This window comes from Alligator sinensis, unplaced genomic scaffold, assembly GCF_000455745.1.
Source record: "Alligator sinensis unplaced genomic scaffold, ASM45574v1 scaffold566_1, whole genome shotgun sequence".
Classification (NCBI taxonomy): Eukaryota; Metazoa; Chordata; order Crocodylia; family Alligatoridae; genus Alligator; species Alligator sinensis.
In genome coordinates this window covers 191211-203455 of record NW_005842017.1, presented here as the reverse complement: position 1 = coordinate 203455, position 12245 = coordinate 191211, and the positions used below count along the sequence as shown (strand labels likewise).

The 12245-nt window shown below is 48.7% G+C and overlaps 2 non-coding genes across 2 annotated transcripts; one reads left to right on the top strand and one right to left on the bottom strand.

The window, feature by feature from the left end:
* The first annotated feature begins 435 nt into the window (after positions 1 to 435).
* Positions 436 to 517, top strand: TRNAL-UAG. Its single transcript has one exon. It is a non-coding gene; the product is annotated as a tRNA-Leu (tRNA).
* Positions 518 to 7116: 6599 nt separating this feature from the next.
* Positions 7117 to 7188, bottom strand: TRNAM-CAU. Its single transcript has one exon. It is a non-coding gene; the product is annotated as a tRNA-Met (tRNA).
* Between the last annotated feature and the right edge of the window lie 5057 nt (positions 7189 to 12245).

Here is a 12245-nt window from a genome sequence, read left to right as displayed (position 1 = left end):
CTTCTTTTCTATTGGCTGACCGGCGTGACCGGGGGACGCCGAGGAGACGGGGGATCGCCGGGCTCCGTGCCCAGCCCCGACCTGCGGAGGACAGGGGACATTTGCTGCCTTCATCTTTCAGACGGATGCTCCCCCAAAGCAATCCCACGTGCCCCAGCTACAGAACCAAGTCGGGAACAATTTCTTTCCTCCTGTTCCCCCTCCCTGCCCGCACCTCTCCCCGCGGTAAACAGGCATCTCTTAGCACCTGTCTTGTCAGATCACCTTTTCGCCACCAGAGCTTTTCTTTATGTAATACCCGTCTTTCACCCGCAAATCCTGTAGTGGGAAGAAACCATTCAAGCGTTTTTGGAAAGAAAAGAGCTCCTTAACCCTCTCCCCCGCGTCCCACGATATCCGGAATAGGGCCGGGACACACACTATTGGCACCCAGCTGGTAGTGTGGCCGAGCGGTCTAAGGCGCTGGATTTAGGCTCCAGTCTCTCCGGGGGCGTGGGTTCGAATCCCATCACTGCCATCTCTTTAGTTTCCCAACTTATAGCAGCGGTGAATCTGACATCCAATGACATCCGCCTCCCCTCTTGCTGGCAGAGAGGTGATAGGACCGTCTCATTTTTTAGGCTTTTTATCCCTGATCCTTTACTCTGAGATACTCCTTTCTTATCCCCTCCTTCCTGTTCTTAGTATGCACTCTTTAAGTTCTTCTGCCTCCCCCTTGATCCATTCCCCTAAACAATCCAACTACCCTGTGTCCCTGTTTCCAAAACTATCCTGACATGCGTGAGACACCCCCACCACTCCGTATCTCTGAGCCTCCAGATTCTTTCTTCTGGGAGAAGCTAATATCAGGTTATAGGGGGCTGGGTCAAAGAATTGCACGAGGGGTTTAAAGGGTGTAAAAAGTGCCTTAGTGATTCCTTAAGGCAATAGCTCTCAATCTTTCTGGCCTCCAGGCACCCCTGGCTTGACTCCATGGCTCTCCTCCATTCCCCTTGTGACTGAGCAGCACCTTGTTTCAAGAACCTACTGCACTTATTGCAGTTAGAGTTGTCAAGTCTGAATCTATTCCAGGAGGTCTCCAGAATGCCAACGTGCCCGCAACCCACAACACAAACTTGTGCATATCAGTTATGGATGACGGTGTAGAGACTTTATGGCAGGAAGGCAAATATGCATTACTATTACATTTTAAAAATCCACTGGATTACTATATAAATCAGATTCAATATTTAGTATTTATTTTAATGAATGTCCTGTCATTATCTCCTGGGTGACTCTCAGCAGTCCCTGGAATTTTATGTTTAATTCCTGGGGACTCCAGGGCAATCCTGGAGGGCTAGCAACCCTAACTGCAGTGCTTACCTCCTTGCAGAAGGACTGGGCAGTGTGGGCAGGGCAACGGCCGGGCAGGGAGGAGACTAAACTTTCATTCATCTTCTCACGCCTGCTTATCTCCTACACCTTGTGGCACCCTTCAAAAAATCTTGGGGCACCCCAGGAGGCTCTGGCTGAGATCACTGCCTTAAAATAGCAGAGTGGGGGGAAAAGCAAACAGCAAGGGGATGTTAATAAGCAAAGGCGAACTCCCAACACTGCCCTCAAAGCTTTACCCTGCCCTCAAAGCTTTACCCTGACTGAGCTCTGCCAAGAGATCCTGCTTGTTTACATGCCCAGTTGGGACGTTACTCGAAATGTGGTATTTGCACAGCAAACTGGACTCCCATCATGCAGAGAGGACTTGGGGGCTCTGGCCCCTCTAATCCTGTCTGCAGGATGGGGCAGGCCCCTGACAGGCAGTCAGTGCTTCGTGTGCATATGGGATGTCATGGGTACTAGTTCACGGAGCACGTAACAAGGTGTCGCTCTGTCTGCATCTGATCACTGCAGGACCCCTTGGAAATCCCTTCCTGTCTGGGATCTCCCTCGTCATGGACTGTTGCTTATCATCTCCCCCCTTCCTGTAGATAACTCTAGATAACCCCTTGCCCAGCAGACTTGTTTCTGTCTCGGAATTGCTGCACTGTGATCAGTAGCGGCCTTAGGGAGGCCTTAAAGAAGGGCAAACTGGGTGACCACCCGGGGCCCCACAATTTAGGGGGCCCAAATTTTGGGGGCTGAAGCTTTTGCAAGGAAGTGGTTCTATTTGCATTTTAACACGCAACTATTTGTCTAATTCCCCCAAAGAATATTAAAAAGAACTATGATACAACTGTGGTGGGTTAATATTTACTTGAGTACATACCTCTAAGGGGCCCCAAATGACTCTCTTGCCCAGGGCCCCGACAACCCTAAGGCCACCACTGCTGGGATCCCCCATGGAGTTGCAGCAGCTGTTGTGCTGTGATGGGGGAACAGACAACACTTTCATTGGCTTTTTAGTGTCCAGTGCAATGGAGGGTGGGGAGGGCAATCCCTGAGGCATCTTTATTGGTCTCTCAAGAGAGACCACCCCAGGTCCCTAATATCACCTGGTTTTCCAGGGACCAGTTGATATATGCCTGCAGGGACCACACTCAGAAACCCAGACCCTGGTAAGTCAGGGACAAAAACCCTGACTGGCTAAATTATACCTAGTATTAAATAACCTTCAAATCTGGTGTCACAATCACTGGACCTGATTTGTCCTTAGATGGTATTTGCCATTTTCTGTCTCTCCTTTCTGCTAAAAGTGTTGCTGTGGATCATAGAAACATGTCTCTCTCCAGAGAGACCCAAGAGCCTGCACATAGCCTTTGGGGGTTGGAGTGAGATGTGGGTCTAGCTGTGCTGGGGAGAGAGGCTAAGGCAGGTCTGCCCAGAGCTCTAGGCCCCAGCTAGAGAGGGTAAGGTGCAGAGTTCCTGTGCCAGGAGCCGTCAGGGCCATTTCAGCATGGCTTTTCTGCCACTGGTGTTTTTGTGTGGGCAGATCACCAAAGGTGGCGTGTGATGATTCAAATGGATCCCACAAAGATGCTTCTGGATAGGGATGATCCTGCCTTAGGCTGGGGGTTGGACTAGATGACCCCTGGAGGTCCCTTCCAGCCCTGCCTCTTGGTGACTCTAGATTCACAGATTCACAGAGTCGGAAGGGACCTCAGCGGGCCATCTAGTCTGACCCCCTGCCCCTGGCAGGCAAGAAAAGAAACACCAACCCTGGTGTTCCTCAAGGAAACCATTCTTTAGGCTCAGAGTGAGTCAATCCTATGGCAGAGAAAAGGGGGCAAAGGGGCCAGGAAGCCCCTTTGGCTAACCAGGGGCATCCAGGATACCTTAAGAGCAAAAAAAGAGGCTTCCAGGAAGTGGAAGCAGAGGGTAGCAAAGAGGAGTATACTTCTTTGGCCCGCACCTGCAGGGAGTCGGTCAGAAAGGCCAAGGCAAGTCTAGAACTCAGGCTAGCATCAGGGATTAAGGACAATAAAAAGTCCTTCTTTAGGTACATTGGGAGCAAAAAGAGGGCATGGGGTAGCATAGAGAAGGTTCAGGCTGGACATTAGGAAAAAGTTCTTCCCGGTTAGGGTTGCCAGAATCTGAAATGGGCTCCCAAGGGAGGTGGTGCTTGCCCCATCCTTGGGGGTCTTCAAGAAGAGACTGGAAAGGCACCCGGCTGGGATCACATGTAGCACTAAGGGCATGTGTACAGAGACACCCCTGCATGCCTAGGCCCACATGTCTGCATAGCATTCCCCTCCAGGTGAAAACAGTTTAAGCTGCAGAGTTAACCATGGCCATGTTAGATCTGGCATGTGGCTGGAGCACCAATACATTCTTTATGTATTAGGCATATCATTATAGTTTGAGCCCATTTTGTGCTCTTGATAAAGTCACTTGCTGATTACGAGTCATCCACATCAAAGGCAGGAGCTTTGGCGGGGGAGGGGAGGGAGGGAGGTTACAGCACTTCCTGCATCCTGGCCAGCCCAAGGTGTGCTACCTCTGTTATCTGCAAAGGACACGAACTAGCCAAAATCTGGTGTCTTGTGGGAGTTGTGGGTCCCAGCTAAGACACAGACGTCAACAGGGAGACATCAGTCCCTGCTTGCAGATCTCCCAGCCGCTTGCCTGGGAACAAATCAAACTCTCATCTTAATCACTGGGAGTATCTGCCATCAGAAGTAGGAAATTATTCTTTTCTGAACCTGGTGTCTCTCCCCCATGTAGGGAGTGGGAGAAGCATTGTAGTTCTCTTAATACTCCCAGCATCTCCAATGGGTACAACCCTCCAAGGAGTAAAATGCTGCCTGTCACAGGGGGCTAGAAAGGCATGAACCCATGGCAAATTTAAAGGCAGTGCTCCACATGAGGCTCAAACTTAAAATCTCAGCACTGGCTTTGCAAGTACTGCTGTATAAGTACCACACACTAACCTATTGCACTACTGGAGCAGGTGCTTACTGCAATTTCATTACTTTATTTTTCATCACAGCCTGCTATATCGCTAGCTCTAATATTCACTGGATCACTTGAACCAGAGCATTTGAAACTGCTTTTGGGAGTGCCCACGTCCAAAGTGATGTGCGATAGGGAACTCATGCAAATCTTACCTGATCTACCGGGGCAGAGGTTGAATTTGTTTCCTTTTCATTGGTCTCACGCAAAAAAACCCCAACCCCCCCCAGAAAAACTAGGCAGATGAAACCAAAAGTACCTGGCATCCTCCTGGCATCTCCCCTTCCATCATGGTGATGCAGCCTAGGGAGGAGCTGCCTTTGAGGACTGGACACTCACTCGGGAGAGGGCTCCGCAGAGCAGGATTGCTGCCTGCTTGGCCTCTGGGATGTCCCTTCCCTGCTCTTCTCCCATGGGGACAGAGCCAGAGTATGTCCCCTCTTGTCCCGGAAGAGATCAGTCAGGTTGATCAAGGAAGAGCAAGGTGGGGAAAGACAGGGGCAGAAGGGTGTAAAAACGATAAAGCAACGGAGAAAAGGAGTGGCTGAAGCAAACCTGTCCCGGGTTAAGTGCTGCTCTTCAAGGGCTTGCAGAAGGGTAGCTCCTTACTGGGTCTGTGCCATAACCACCAGCCTTTGTCTACAGTGAGCCAGACTCAACCCTCAGTGAGAAATAAAGATCGTTCCTCTTGTTTGTATTAATTATCTGGGGCATGGATTTATTCACAAGCAGCTTCCATCCATGGATTTTCTCTCCTAGCCTTTTTGGGATAAAGACCTGGGATTGTAGATTCAGGCACCTCCAGCCCCACCTAGTTCTGTGTAGTCCAACCCTTCTGCTGTGTTCCTTGCAGTCCCCCAAAGCCCCACAGCCTTCAGCTTCTTCAAATACTCTTACTACTGTCTGTCCATCTGCACCCACATGGGAAGAGGGAGCACCCCACACTACCTTGAAGTCCCATGTAAATATAAAAATGTGTGTGAGGTGGTAGCAAATGTGTGAATATACATACACAGATACACAGGTATGGGTATAACCTTACAACAACTCTATCTACACCCTTAGAAGTATGTATAGCTCAGGTTTGACTAAGTGATTAATTTAAAGTACTGCTTGCAACAAAAATTACCTTACCTCTCAAAGGAGAAGGCATGTTCGGTATGACTCTATTTTGTTATATTAAAAGTCAGTTTTCATGTAGATCAGGAAACGTTAGCATCTCTCTCCAAGTGTACACAATACCAGAGGCAACACATGATCACAGATTAAAAGAACAGGAATCAGAAATTTTCAATTTTCCTGTTGAAGTTATTTTAATCCTGAATGTGTAGAGATCAATTTACTTTTACATTCCACATTGAACAGATCTTCATCGTTATCTTTTGTCCATGACAACAGGGTGGGGAAGGGGGCTTTAAAGGCCCCTGAGGTAGTCGCTTGCTTTGTGTCCGCCTGAACGTAGAGCCCCAACTGCAATAAATAAAAACTTGCTCTTCTGGAGCGGTATGGAAGGAGATAATAAAATAGGGCATTGGGTCTTAGAAAATTTTTAAAAAGGACCAAGAATAGAAGTGCTTTTTCTTTGAGAGCCAGATCATGCACACTCTTCTGGGCATGCTGCCCTTGGGCAAAATCTTATCTTCTGGGTGAAAAAAAAGGCAAAAACACACAAGAGAGCCTGATGACATCATAGAGATCACCAGACTTTCTTTCTTGGGCAAAGATACTTTCACATTCAGTGGCATTAGAGAGCCAGGAAAATTTCCCCTTCTCTGAGCGTTGGAATGAACATGCTGAGTGTTTGAATGCGATAGTAGGAATGCAGTTTGGTGGCATCATAACACCAGGCGTGGCTAAGTATAGCATTACTTGCGTTAGGGAGGATTCCAGACCCATATCTGGTTGCTTAGCTCAACTGGGTAGAGGATGATGCTAATCATATCAAGGCTGCATGTCTGATCCAGATACAGGCCAAAAAAACATGCCCCTTCTCTCTCTCTCTCTCAGTGATTTTGATCTGGGCTTTGGGGGTGGGGAGTATGAAATGTAGAGCCTGCAAGTATAGTTCCTTCTCAATTTTATATTACTAGCTTAAAACAGATACACAATGAAAGGCAGATACCAGTAGGTCCATGACCAAACAGCAACAGGAACAGATACAAAACTAAAAGACATCTGCTCTCTCGGAAGCAGCTGCAGTTGCTAGTCTACAGGAGTGTGTGGGGGGAACATTCATAACAATGATTCTTTGAACTGACGTTAAAAATGAAGTACTAGTAACATAAATGCTTCAACTTTTGCTCATGCTGCATACCTTTGAATTATGATTTTTCCTTCAGAGACATTACATTTAATAATTCCTTGGAGTCTCAGAGCAGTGGAGACTCCCTATGTCTGAAGAAGCATAACTGTGCCTGAAAGCTTGCCAAGAACATTTCCTCAGCTATTCAGTTGGTCTAATAAAAGATATCACATCTACCCAAAGAACCTCGCCTGTACATTTAATAAGGCACCCATCAGATCTAGGGCATTTTCCAGGCACTGTGGTTGCATCTCTGTGGAGTGGAGGCTCTGGGAATGCAAATAAAGCAAGACAAAAGCAACATGTTGTTTTCTCCTAATGCCCACCCTGCAGCTGCTGAAGGGGAGAAGGGGACATTCAGCCTGCAGAGTCAAATGTGTGATCACAACAGCTGGAGGTTACAAGTCAGAAAAATGTCAGGGGGGGAAGGACAATAAAAATCTTAGTCTTAGCAGAGGATGGTTTCGATCCATCGACCTCTGGGTTATGGGCCCAGCACGCTTCCGCTGCGCCACTCTGCTAGCTACAAGCACAGCTCGGCTGCATGCTGAGCTGTGCAACCCGGCGCTGGGCTCGGAGGCGCCGTCGGCACTGCTCGCTGGTGCTGCTGCTCCGCGCGCTGTGCGAGCCCCGCCGCTGCCACTGCCCGGGCCCCGCAGCTCCCGGAGCGCTGTCGCAACTGTGCTGCCCCCGCCCGCTGCACCCCGGGCTTCTTCCAGGCGGGCCGGAGCACGAGGGAGCTGATCCCCGGGGAAGGGGAGTCCGAGGGTGCCCGGCTCTGCCCTTTGCCCGAGCCTGGTGCCTGCTGGCTGGGGCCCGTGCCCTGTGCTGGGAGCTGGCAGGGGGAGCCGGGGAAGCGCTGGAGCCAACTAGCTCCCCAAGCAGGGATCCTTAGCCGGGCGGACGCTACCCCCTGGGTGCCAGTGTTCCCTGGGCTGCCACCACCCCCTGGGCACCCCCCTCCCCGGGCTGCTACTGCCCTCTGGGTGTCACTGTTCCTGAGATGTCACTGGTCTCTGGGTGTCAGTGCTGACACTGTGTGACCCCCCTGCAAGGCTAAGGCACCCAGGGGCAGCCAGGGCGTGAGCCACAAGATGAGCCCAACAAGTTCCAATCACAACCCCTTGTGTCAAAACCACATGCATCACCTACCAGGTCTCCCAGGTCTCTGCAGCAGAGGAATTGCTCTATTATTTTTACATAATCCAAACCTGAGTGAAGAGCAGGTACTGGTATTTTCTGAGGGGTGCCTTGAAGGTAGTCCTGGATTCTGCCCTTAGTCTGCCCCAGCTGGAGGAAGGTATGGAGTGGAGGCCTTTCCTTAACTCATTGGCTCTTTGAGCTCCAAAGGCAGAGGGAAGACCTGAAAAAAATCTGTCCTGTCTTGTCCTGCCATCACCCCATCTCCCTGTTTCTATTTTCCAAGTAAGACAAGTCCCCTTCTACTTCCCACCATTCCCCCACTTCCCAGGTGCCTGCAAAGGAAACAGTGGGAGTGTCAATACCTTCATTGATGTGCCCTAATGACCTTGCATGTAGTTTAGTACTTCCTTAATGAAGTACTAACTGAATGCCCAGTAACTAGAGTTACTGTGGAGAAAACGCACGGTTTTCTGTGATGCTTACTGCACATTAACCTAATAAGACTGTGCAGTAGGCTATTAGCATGGTTTTTGCCATGACACTACTGTGCAGTGTTATTAAGCTAATGTCCTGTAAGCGTCTCGTATGAATGTGCCCAGTATTTTTTTTTTAAATGACACAGAGTGAAAAAGAATGACACAGGCCAAGGATGTCAGTCTTCTTGGAGAACAAACATGCCCAGGGACCTGTTCTTATTCCCTATTTTTATTCGGCAGGGCCAGATAAAACATTCACATGGAAGTTGAGGACAGAATACCTAAACCCCTAAACTGGAAGAACTTTGCCCAACCCAGTTAAGAATCAGGGGTAAGACATAAGCAGCACACATGACACTGCTTTAGGCTTTATCTGTGCATTTCCATCCCCAAGGTGCCCTTTTCCTAAAGACAAACAGGGTATTATTTATTCACCCAGATGCCTAGCTGCAAAGAAGACTAAATAGTTAGCAAGGGCATGTCCAGATGGGTACACATGTACACTTTGTGGTGCCTCAAACGCTTCTGAGGTGCTGCAAAATGTATGTGGTGCAGATGAAAAAGTTCTCTGTGCTGCAAATATGCAGCACAGAGCCAAAATTAGATACCGGGAAATCCCAATATCTTAAAAATAAGAAGCCACACCAAAAAAAAATCAGGGTGGCGCACACGGCAGCACCATGCACAGCCTGAAACCAGAGCCTGGCCAGACTCCATGCACCCAGCTTGCCAGCACTGCAGCCCTAAGAGGCCCCCAGGATCCCAGGTAAGGCTTCTGGGGCCAGACTAGGTGCTGGCCCTGTCCCCAGCCTACCCCACCCAGGGGAGGATCTTTGTCCCCAGAGAAATGCATATTCACACTCATCTAGACATCTTCCAATTATCTGAGATACATCAGAATACATACCTGTCTGCTCCTCATCCAGGGCACACCTGTATATGCACACCTGTCTGCTCCTCATCCAGGATACATTTACAGTGATCTACAAGAGTGGTAGAGAGGCTGTTAAGATCTTAGGAGAGATACAGAAGGAAAGAAGAGTAAAACATATAGAAGTAAACAGAAAATGGGGGGGGGGAGCAACATGGGAATATCTAAGGAAGATTGTGTCAAACTAATTTAATGTACTTCTATGAAACAATAGCAAGTTGAATGCTGAGGGTTTGGAACAGGCTACCCACAGAGGTGGTACACTCACCCACCCTGGAGATCTTCAAAAAGTATCTTGGTGCCCATATTGCTGTGGTCATCTGATCCCAGCAGTCTTTCCTGCCCAAGTGCAGGGGGGCTGGACCCGATGATCTATAAGGTCCCTTCCAGCCCCTAACAACTATGAAACCATGAAACAGACATCTTGGATAAGCATAGTGCCATGGATTTAATTACTTTAGATTTAATCAAAAATTTTGATAGCGTGCCTCATGGGAAATTATAGCTTCATAGTTTCATAGTTGGTAGGGTCGGAAGGGACCTGAGCAGATCATCAAGTCCGACCCCCTGCCATGGGCAGGAAAGAATGCTGGGGTCAAACGACCCCAGCAAGGTGTCTATGTAGCCTCCTCTTAAAGACCCCCAGGGTAGCGGCCAGCACCACTTCCTTTGGAAGTTGGTTCCAGATCCTAGCCGCCCTGACTGTGAAGTAGCGCCTCCTGATATCCATCCTGAATCTGCTCTCTGTCAGCTTATGGCCGTTGTCCCTTGTTACTCCCGGTAGTGCTTGGGGGAACAGGGACTCTCCCATTCCCTGCTGGTCCCCCTTGGCCAGTTTATAGATGGCCACCAGGTCCCCTCTCAGCCTCCTCTTGTGGAGGCTGAACAGGTTCAGATCCCATAGCCTATCCTCACAGGACCTGCCCTGCTGCCCCCTGATCATGCGAGTGGCCCTCCTCTGGACCCTCTCAATGTTGTCCACATCCCTCCTGAAGTGCAGCACCCACAATTGGACACAGTACTCCAACTGGGGCCTGACCGAGGTCGCGTAGGTGGGGAGGATCACCTCCTTGGACCTGCTCGTGATTCATCTGTGGATGCATGACAAATTGTGGTTAGTCTTTCTGACTGCATCCCCACATTGGCGGCCCATGTTCATCTTTGAGTCAATAATGATTCCAAGATCCTTTTCTGCCTCTGTGCTGGTGAGAATCCAGAGAGGACTGGGATCACAGCTACAATTGTGAGTGAGATGAAGAGGTGGCTGAAAGACAGACCACAGTGAGAATACTGGCTTGAGAGTAGTTACTGTGCCATCCTGTTTATAATGTTTATAGTGTCCTTGGTATTGGAACCAGAGGTGCCCTCAGATCTGTGGATGACATGTAGCTGTGGGGTATGGCCATTACAGAAGACAGTGGTTTAACAGTGTTAAGTGCATTCAGAGCCCACAGGTGTTGCAGGGGGAGTGTTAGCCACAGGAACAGCGAGGAGAGGGGATGAGCTTATAATTGAGCATCTGCCCATGGAGATCTCTTCTGCATCCTCTAACACTTCCGTGTTTTTCATCTGCTCTCCCCAAAAACTCCCTGATACTCTGTGACATACCTTCGTTCATTGTTTTACACTCAGCACACATCCTCCAGCGGCCTTCTCACCTCACTCACAGACACCTGCTGGCTGGCTTTACTTTCTCTCTGCCAGAAAGACAGGCAGACAAGGTTCTTTGGTTAAATCCAATATCTTTTATTGGACCAACTCAAATAGTTGGACAATTTCTTCTTAGCAAGCTTTCAGGCACAAATACCCTTCGTGGTCTGTGCTCTTCCTGGATCAAATTAGTAGTAAAGAAGCCAGAGGCTGGTATGCATCCAAGACAGTGAGTCAGTGAAAATGTAAGACAGGTAAAATGTAAGAAAATGAAAGACAGGTAGGGGCTCATCTCTGCACTTGTACAGCAGCTTTGCACTTTGCTCTGTTCCTCAGCCAGCAAGGAAAGCTGAGCACAAGAACAGGCCCAAATATTGGACTCAGGGTCATTTGGGAATCATTTTCCCTACTTCCTCTTTTTAAAATTGTTGTGAAGTCCAGTTGACAAAAGCTGTGCTTCTGGGTGGGCTTGAACCACCAACCTTTCAGTTAACAGCCAAATGGACTAATTGATTACACCAGAGAGACTTCAGATGGCCCATTTTCTCTGTTTGCATTCACAGAAGCCTAACTAGAAATACTATTCCTATGGATGTATGTCACTGTTAGGAAAGAAAACAAATGCCTGTGCTAAAAGCGCAGTGCATCAGTCAAGCATCAGAGGGATGGTGAAAGAAGCTGCTTGCTTTGTGAAGAGAACAAACCCTGATGTGCAGTGTTGTGGGACGAGGAAAGACATGGGCTGCGGTCTTTGGGAGCTGGTTTGCTTTGAGAAGCACGGGAGAAGGCAGAAATCTGCTTTGCCTGTCTTGCAAATGCTTGGACATGGACACATGCTAAACTCAATTACCCTCATCCCCCTCATTTTTCCCAACTTGGCTGCATTTCTTCTCTGAAGTGATCTCACCTCACTATTTTTGTTCCCTTCTCTGGTATCCAGGCAGTGGAGGGAGTCTCTAACTCCTCCAACTTAGGGGGAGGCTCTTCTCTTCTTGGGGCCTGGGAATGTCCTTATGGAGTCTCAGCCTATAGTTATTCCTCCCCACTTCCATAGGGTTTATTTCTGGGAGAGGCAAGGAAACATCTTTGCTTGTTCTGATGTGCTCAAGCTGCCCTGTGAATAAAAAACCTAAAATAGGAATACTGAAATCCATGAAAAGCCCCTTGGCATTTCTACTGAAGTGTTTTTCAAGGATTTGAAATAAGAAAATAATTTGTACCACTCCAAGAGTTTCTTTTGACCAGGGCCAGACACAGGCTGCCTACAGCCCGGACAGAAGTCTGGTAATACATAGATACATGGACATAAATGGTAATTTTAAAATTATTATTATCATTATCTCTGACGAAGGGGTGCCCAATACTAAAAGTTTGCCTG